The sequence below is a fragment of the Silene latifolia genome, unplaced genomic scaffold, assembly GCF_048544455.1.
Source record: "Silene latifolia isolate original U9 population unplaced genomic scaffold, ASM4854445v1 scaffold_180, whole genome shotgun sequence".
Classification (NCBI taxonomy): domain Eukaryota; kingdom Viridiplantae; phylum Streptophyta; class Magnoliopsida; order Caryophyllales; family Caryophyllaceae; genus Silene; species Silene latifolia.
This window is the reverse complement of record NW_027413151.1, coordinates 231,291-240,791: the sequence shown is the minus strand read 5'-3', so window position 1 is coordinate 240,791 and position 9,501 is coordinate 231,291. Positions and strand designations below refer to the sequence as shown.

At 40.5% G+C, this 9,501-nt stretch overlaps 1 long non-coding RNA gene across 1 annotated transcript; it reads right to left on the bottom strand.

Moving 5' to 3' along the window:
• Nucleotides 1-1,525: 1,525 nt before the first annotated feature.
• On the bottom strand, nt 1,526-2,668 carry LOC141638119 (uncharacterized). The gene is made up of 3 exons (XR_012542009.1): nt 2,605-2,668; nt 2,034-2,483; nt 1,526-1,623 (listed from the first exon to the last, which is right to left on the bottom strand). It is a non-coding gene; the product is annotated as an uncharacterized LOC141638119 (long non-coding RNA).
• Between the last annotated feature and the right edge of the window lie 6,833 nt (nt 2,669-9,501).

The following is a 9,501-nucleotide window of genomic DNA, read 5'->3' as shown; positions in this document are numbered from 1 at the left end:
ATAGTAATCTATCAAATCAACGCATCAAAACGAGTATGCTTATATTAAAAAAACTAATAAATAGGTAGTAGTACAAAAATTTAAATAATAATAATAAGGTTAAAGATTGAGAAAGGAAACAACTAATGCCTTTTGTTTTTGTTCCCTTTTAAAAAAAGAGCAACAATAATTAAGGGTTAAGTATACAAAAAGGTTTCAGCGAGCCTTTATGGAAGGCAGAATTAAGAGGTCAAAGAACTCGGCAGATCACCCAAGCATATGAGGAAACACCAATAACTACTCTAGTGCAAGCGGGTGTATTAGTAAAATGTAAGTTGTCAGTCCCAGCAACTGGTCCAGGGTCTTCGAGTTTTGCGCTGAAGAGCTAAACGAGAAAAGACCCAAAGTCAACAGGCATAGTAAGCTAGTAAATAAAGAGCGTAGATAAAGAACGTGACACGTAATATTACTGCAATAAATATTCCTCGAGAATGAGGCATGAATGTTCTAAAATGTATGGCAAGTACCTTATTCTCGATTAAGCCCGTAACCACCGCAATAATGATATTGGAAAGAGCCCGTCCTAAGGATGCTGCCAGCGGTCTATAGTGCTGCTCAGAATAACAGAATGAGAATGTGGGAACACAGATATGTATCTGTAATACTGTAAATATTAGGGTTGGGGGAAAACAGTGCAATGGAGCAACCTCCCCAATACATCAACACACAAACGTTCTAATGTACATTAGAGAAATAAAGCAAATAAAAGTATGGAATCGAAATAGGACCAAGAAATATCGACGCAAAAGTTGTTTAACGAGGTCAATAAAGTGCACCCCAGAGCACCCCGATTAAAGTGGCCGGTGATGACAGCACCTTCTGGTCGCCCAAGAGCTATGAGTGTAGGTTGTTAACCAGTATTAGGCCGTTGGATCTAAAAAGGTCATGAACATATAGATGAAGAGGAGGAAATGAGTAAATCCAAGTGTCGAGAAAATCGAGAGAGACACATACGGTACAAATAAAAATGCAAGGAGGAGTTTAAGGACAAGACGAGGGGCTTCAAGGAAAAGTCGGAGATAGATCAAGATGCCTCTTGTTGTTGCAATTCCCTTTTGGCGCTTCACAAATCCGCCTGCGTTGATTTGCAATCCATACAAAAAAAGCATGGCTCGTGTGAGTAAACCACAATACATACACATACAGGACTAATGAAGGATTGGAAATAACAATTCTAATAATACCTAGCAAGCGGCAACAACAACAACACATGAACGCACCCCTCAAAACAATGTAGCTAGTACTCAAGCATCTCCTCAAAGCTCCAAACAACCTAAACTGTCCCATGCCAATGTAGCTCAGGCTCAGGCCAAATCCAGTCCTATTTTTTTTGGCAATATTAATGAGCTCGGAAATGAGGCCAATAGTAATAATAATATTAATAATAATAATAATAATAATAATAATAATAATAATAATAATAATAATAAAGCAATAGCAACAATAAAATAACAACTGAATCAAACCTTAAAACATTGGATCAAAATCTTAAAACGAACCATCATGAATTAGGCAAATGAAACCAGTACGTAGGCGTTGCTGATGCAATCGTTAGCTGTATAGAGGTGTCGAAATCAAATCATCCTGACGCCAGGTCCGCAAAAATTGCAACTATTAGCACCTCTAAAATCAAAATTAGTATTTCAGACTCAAATAACAAACAACAAGAAGAAGGAAAAATAAATGTAAACAAACTAAGCCTAACAACCAGTTGATTGACAAAAAATAGGCGAATGATACAGTGGAACTTTCCATCAAACCCCTAATTAAGCAAACTAAGAACCTAACAAAACCCTAATTAATCATTAGAATTCGGTAGATGGGCAAAAAGAGGAACTCAAAACCCTTAAAGCAAAGATCACAGCCGAAAATGTGGGATAAACAACTAGTCTAAAGTAACAAGCACTAAAAGAACACGCTAAAGGCAAAACTCGTCACAAATTATCATCAATAAGAGGTAGAAATAATAAACACCTTTGAGTAAATCAACAAACCTAACAATAGAATCATCAAACCAACAAACCTAACAATAGCACAATCAAACCGTGCAAAATTCCCCCAGAACGACACCAAATCCGGACAGGTAAAAAAGAGGGACGCAGAATTGCTAATAAGAAGGAATCACATTGAACCAAAAAAGAAAAAAAATCGCTATAAAAAGTTGTTGCACCAAAAAAATCAGATAAATAGCTCACCCCTGGCAGAAGCCACAACGCAGGACAATTCCGATAACTGGAAAAGATCAAAACACATGTAAATCCAAGGAACAAAATACAACACAAGTTAAGAAATACTTTAAAGCATTTTTTTTAAAAAAAAAAGGAAAACACCCAAAAGAGTCGTCTTTAAAAATATAGGGAAACCAAAAAGAAACAGCCTTATCTATCTCTGCCTCCGTCGTTAGGCGTACACCAAACGTCCAGGTTCCTGGGTAATGTAAGCACCTGGTATTGTAAGGTCACCAAATTAACCCAACTCAGAACAAATCATTTAAAAGTAACTAATAAAACAATACAGCATCATCTAAGTAAACAGTCAGGCGCTAAAAGTGAAATTGCTTATCACCGTTGACGTCAGAAAACGCTTCCTGGTGGCCAGCACACAAACAATGCATAATTCTGAAAAAAAGCATCTGTAAATGCAAGGAATCACACCGAACCGAAAAAAGAAACTGCTATAAAAAGTTGTTGTACCCAAAAAATAGATGAATAGCTCACTTCGGCCGGAGCCACATGCAGACAATTCCGAAAATCTGAAAAGTGCAAGAAACCTGTAAATCTAAGGAATAATATACAACACAGGTTAGGAAATGCTCGAAAGCATTGTTTTTTTAAAACAATATATTAAAAAAAACAAAACAAAAAAGCCGCATCCACAGGCAGCACCATCTATAGACGCATATCAGACAACGTCGTTCCTGGATAGGGGAACCACCTGGGTATTCAAGACAAGACTGTACCCAACTCCTTAGCCCTATACGGAAAACAACAAACAAATCAGTAATAATAATAACAACAGAAACAACAATCACAACAGAAACATCAACAACAACAAAAACACCGTCAGTCATAAGGCGTTTAAAGCCTACGAATCGGTTATAAAAAGGAGCCTATAAATCGGTTATAAAAAGGTTTAACCAACAAGATAATTAGAAACCACACCTCCGAAGACATAGGTGTACCGAGCTCCTAGATCCTACATATAAAACAATGAACAAATCAGTAATAATAATAACTGTGGGTTAATATCCGTATACTACCCTTTAAATTTAGGACTATAACGTAAATTTAACATGCGAATATCGTCATAAAACATAAATACAATATAGAAACGATAAGGAATTAGAATCAACCTCGGGTCCTTATAGTGCGGCGTAAAGAACAGAAATCAAATGAGATTCCCTCCTAATTGTTGCACCCAAGACCTTGTCCGAGATATGCCCTTGTGCTAGATGGTGTTCTCCGATTGCTTTGCAATATTGGGAGAACTGATGTGAGTTTGCTTGAGATGTGAGATCTCGGTTTCTACAGAGAAGAATGCTCTTCGAAACCCTAATTTTTGTTTCAAATGATTGATTAGGTCAGAAGGGAGGAGAAGCTCTCCCTTTTGATCCCTCTCACTCGTCAAAACCGAGACCCACACAAGGGAAGTGGGCTTCCACTTTCTCTTGGTTTTAACTCGTGGTCCGGTTCATTAAATTCCAAATGTATATGACGCGGTTTGATTATAAACTGTTATCGGTTATCGGAAATTAAGGCATCAGCTAATAATGCGGGCTAGCTGAATTATTAATTCGTGTCCGACAAAGACAGTATTGTATAATTATATTCAATATACATTAATTAAATATAAATCGCTTATATTTAATTTTACGAATTAACCGGTTAATTCGCCTTAGCCCATGATATTTAATCCGTATTAAATATAATATCTCAACATCACATATTTGACTAATTACTAGTCAATTAACTCGACTAACCGGTTAGTCAAATTTGGCATCTACATGATCGTATTTTCATACGGTCATGTCTCTCGAACGTGTCCTATAGGTGTGACTTTTAGGGACCAGTTGATCACCGCCATCTGTATGACAATAACGTCAAACTTATCTAGCAAGCCAACCGTTATTGATAAACGTGGATCAACTGATAATAATACCAAAGTATGCCCTTTGATCCTTTTAGAGGTTTATAAGTCCTTGCACTAACTGTTAAGGACACCAACCCCAACAAGCTCCCACTTGTCCGTACAAGTGTATGTGCAATGACGTTATCCGCACTAACTGGAGGACACAAGCTCCAACAAACTCCCACTTGTCCGTACAAGTGTATGTGCGATAACCGATTCTCATATTCATTTAAAATTTCTCCCACTCAATGTAAAACAATTTGCAGATCTGGATCCACAAAGGTCGTATTTTACAATCGATCTGTATCTAGAGTGGTTTCCCCGACTAGAGAGTAACTTAACTGATAAAACGAATCCGTATCCGAGCATGGCCATGCATTTCAGTTACAGCTCCTCGAGTGGCCCTGAGAAATATCAAGTACCTGATAAAGGCTGAATATTTCCTTCAACTCGAACTCCTTCCGATCTAAGCACAGCATGAAATGACCCAGAAAAAATCTACTTGGCCCCCTGTTACGGATGACCGTGAGATAGAAACCAAAGTCACCCAAAATCTGCCTTAGTCTCAAGAGACAGTCGATAGTCAAAAGAATCGACTCTTAGGATCACCATGGAGGTCCTATCCACGACCGGGCAGCGAATGTTATAAAACATTTAGGACTCCACGTCGATGTCACAATTGTGTCCTACGAAATATCCGTATAAATCGCCTCGTGATTGGTCACCAACCGGTTGACTTATGGCTCGTTGAACCCACCATCAACCAACGTCACAAAATAATTGCCAGAGTTATCAGCTCATGTGGGCAATTAAGGACTGAAAAGATATAATGTTCGTTCAGTTCACTTTGTGGTGTTCAAAATTGTCGTACAATTCCACATGAAAAACAAAATATATATAAAATATCAAAACGATGATGTCGTATAGAGTACAAGAGAGGATGAATATGATCCATAAAAGAGTACTACAACTTAGGAGCACGTTTAATTCCCATGGAATTAACATGCCCTTCATGCTTATCTTGTCGTAATGCTTTAGTGAGAGGATCTGCTATGTTATCATCTGTAGCAATCTTTTCTATCACTACTGTCTTTTGCTCCACGTAATCCCGGATTAGATGAGCTTTCCGTTGTACATGTCTAGACTTGTTGCTAGACTTTGGCTCCTTAGCTTGGAAGATGGCACCACTATTGTCGCAATAGATGGTGATCGGGTCATTCGAACTAGGCACTACAGAGAGCCCATGTAAGAATTGACGCATCCATATCGCTTCCTTTGTAGCTTCGTACGCGGCATAGTACTCGACTCGCTCGTAGAATCTGTATGTGATTTGTTTCGAACTCTTCCAGCCGATCGCGGCCATTAAGAGTAAAACGAATCCGGATCGAGATTTCGAGTCATCTCGATCCGTTTGGAAGCTAGCATCTCAGAACCGGTTGCGCATAGCTTTTGATCGCCTCCATAAGTCAATGCCCAATCTTTAGTCCTCCGTAGGTACTTAAGAATGTTCTTGACAAATAACCAAAGTGATTCAAATTTGGATGCCGTTGGAATCGACTTGTCATACTCAATGCATATGCCACGTCCGGACGTGTGCATATCATGGCATACATAATGGATCCTATTGCCGAAGCATAAGGAATCCGTGCCATGCGCTCTTTCTCTTCCGGTGTCTCTGGTGCCTGAGACTTGCTCAAATGCACCCCTGGAGCCATAGGAAGAAACCCCTTCTTGGAGTTAGTCATGCTGAATCTCTCTAGGACTTTGTCTATGTAAGACTCCTGACTGAGAGATAACATCCGTCGTGATCTATCTCGATAGATACGAATGCCTAGAATTCTTTGTGCCTCTCCCAGATCTTTCATCTGGAAATGGTTTTTCAACCATACTTTCACCGAAGTTAAGAGAGGTATGTCATTCCCAATCAGAAGTATGTCGTCAACATACAATATTAGGAAGACAATCTTGCTCCCACTCGACTTGATATATAGACATGGTTCCTCGACAGATCGAGTAAATCCATTTTCTTTTATCACTTGGTCGAAGCGATGATTCCAACTCCTTGATGCTTGCTTAAGTCCATAAATGGAACGCTTAAGCTTGCACACTTTCTTAGGATGTACTGGATCGATGAAACCTTCGGGTTGTACCATGTACAACTCTTCCTCCAAAAAGCCGTTTAAGAAGGCGGTCTTCACGTCCATTTGCCAAATTTCATAGTCATGAAAAGCGGCAATCGCTAAGATAATCCGAATGGAACGCAAAGATAACTACGGGTGCAAAAATCTCATCGTAGTGCAAACCTGGCACTTGGGTGAAACCTTTAGCAACTAGTCGTGCTTTGTAGATATCTTGTTGACCTTCCACAGAATGCTTTATCTTGTAAAGCCATTTGCATTGAAGGGGACGAACCTTAGCAGGTAAGTCAACAAGATCCCACACGTTGTTCTCATACATGGAGTCCATCTCGGATTGCATGGCCTCAAGCCATAGCTTTGAGTCGAAACTAGTCATGGCACCTTTATAGGTTGCGGGTTCACTACTCGTTAAGAGTAGCACGTCATCTATGTCATGTTCCTCGACCATACCAATGTATCTCATGCGGAGGAATAGAGACTCTTCCCCCGACCTTCTGGTTCCTCGGAATGTTCACCGCAGCCGGGATTGAAGGAATAGGTTCCTCCAATGGTTGCTCGGTGTTTGGTTCTGAATCTCCGACAGTCGAAGGTTCTATCACTCTTTGCATTCTCGAGAAATTCCTTCTCTAAGAATGTCGCACTAGCCGCAACAAAAACGCGTTGTTCGGTTGGCGAATAGAAGTAATGACCACGTGTTCCTTTAGGATAACCTATAAAGTATGTCTTGACCGATCGCGGGCCGAGCTTATCTTCAGTCTCCACTTGACATAAGCCTCAGCCCCAAACCCGTATAAAGGACAAGTTAGGGACCGTTCCCTTCCATAGTTCATATGGAGTCTTGTCAACAGCTTTAGACGGACTTGATTTAAGTATTAGAGCGGCCGACAAAAGAGCATAACCCCATAATGAATCATGTAAAACCGTGTGACTCATCATGGATCGAACCATATCAAGTAGTGTTCGATTTCTCCGTTCGGACACACCATTCAATTGAGGTGTTCCAGTGGAGTTAACTGTAGGGCAATCCCACGATCTTTGAGGTGTTGATCAAACTCGTGAGAAAGATACTCGCCACCACGATCCGAACGCAGTGTTTTAATCTTTCTATTTAATAGGTTCTTTGTACCCTACTTATTCTCCGTATTCCTTGAATTTCTCAAAGGATTCACTTTTGTGCTTCATTAAGTAGACATATCCATATCTACTTAAGTCGTCCGTGAAAGTGATGAAATACCTATAGCCTTCTCGTGCGGTGATTGACATAGGGCCACATACATCCGTGTGTATGAGTCCTAATAGGTCGCGGCCGCGCATTCCAACACCTTTGAAGGAAATACGAGTCATCTTACCGATGAGACATGATTCACACGTGCCAAATGATTGAAAATCAAAGGCCGAGATAGCTCCATGTTTGATGAGTCGTTTTTACGCGTTTCTCATTGATGTGTCCATACTGCGAAGCCATAGATACGTTTGATCTTTGTCACCAACCTTTAACTTTTTATTCATTACGTGTAATATTTCGGTGGTCCGATCTAAAACATAAATTCCGTTCATGGAGACTGCCTTGCCGTAAATCATATCGTGTAATGAGAAAATGCAAGAATTATTTTCTATTACAAATGAAAACCAAGTTTATCAAGTGCGGCCGAAATAATGTTTTTCGAAAGACTAGAACATAATAACAAATCATATAATGACAACTCGAATCCGCTAGGAAGCCGGATCACATATGTCCCTTTGGAGATGGCAACACTCTTGCTCCATTCCCAACACGCAGTCCACCTCACCCTTTACGAGGGGTTCGATGTTTCGGAGCCCCCGCACATGATTACACAGATGAGAACCACAACCAGGCATCAAGGCACCCAAGTTCCGAACTTGCGTGGTTAATCTCAATCATATGAATAAAAGTAGAAGGAGAAGACATACCAACAGGTTTAACACGACCTGCTTTTATGTCCTCATGATAAACAGGACATGTACGCCTCCAATGCCCAGTCTTGTGGCAATGATGGCATTCCATGTTTTCGGTCTTGCTCTTTGTCGCGCCTGATGAGTTACTTGCCTCACCAGGCCCACTCTTACCCGATCCCGACTTCTTAAACTTCTGGTTTGCCTCTGCTAGGCCTGGCTGAACTTTGCCCTTACCCTTGCCCTTGTTTGACACAACGAGAACATCCTGTTTCATGCTCCCACTGAACTTCATGTCCTTCTCGGTCTAAACGAGGAGGGAGTGCAGTTCATGGGGAGTTTTCTTCAAATCATTCATATAGTAATTCGCTCTAAATTGCGAATAACCATCGTGGAGTGAGTGAAGTATGCGGTCAATAACAATGTTCTCGCTGATGTTACGCTAAAGGTCTCCGGTTCTCGACATTCTCAATCATGCTGAGAATGTGTGGGCTAACCGGTTGGCCCTTCTGGAGTCTCGCATCAAAGAAGCGAGTGGTATGCTCATAAGTCACGATTCTCGGTGCTTTCGAGAATTCCTTGGTGAGCGTGGTGAAAATCTTGTTTGCACCATGGGCTATGAAGCGTTTCTGCAAATTGGGTTCCATTGCAAAAATGAGTACGTTTTTAATCGCACCTTCCATACGAAATCATTAAACTTGGTGATTTCAAAGAGCTCTAGCCGTGGGACCTGGGTTTGCCGGGATGGGCTCCAAGAGATATTTGAGCTTCCGTCGCAATGGGCAAAGATTCCGTAATGCCGCCTCCCGGTCCCGCGAAGTTGGATCCATCATTCTTCAGTCGAGTAGACTGATTCATCTTATTCATGAAGATCCTAAGCCAGGACTCACGGTCCAATGTGGCACTTGGCATTGGGTTATCAGTAGAACCAGCCATTTGATGTTAAGCAGTTTAAAATCGTGATCTACACTGAAAAAGAAAGAAAAACAAAACGAAATAAGCAACTCATCGAGGTGATTTAAGTCTATTTTAAAATTCATTTTAAACATGTAGACTCTTGCACTTGCATAATTGATCTCCCTCAAGAATGATACAAGTGATCCCAAGACTCAATTTCTGTAAATTGATAAGCCAACTGTTTAGCTAATTCTTCCGGAAGAACTCTTGGTCGATAGATTTCCGTAAATCCTATCTATAGTCCACCATGATCACAGGATCGTACGAGTGACCACAGTGTTGAGATAAAATAGGTCAATCGGTTCCAACTTACCCGACGTAGAAG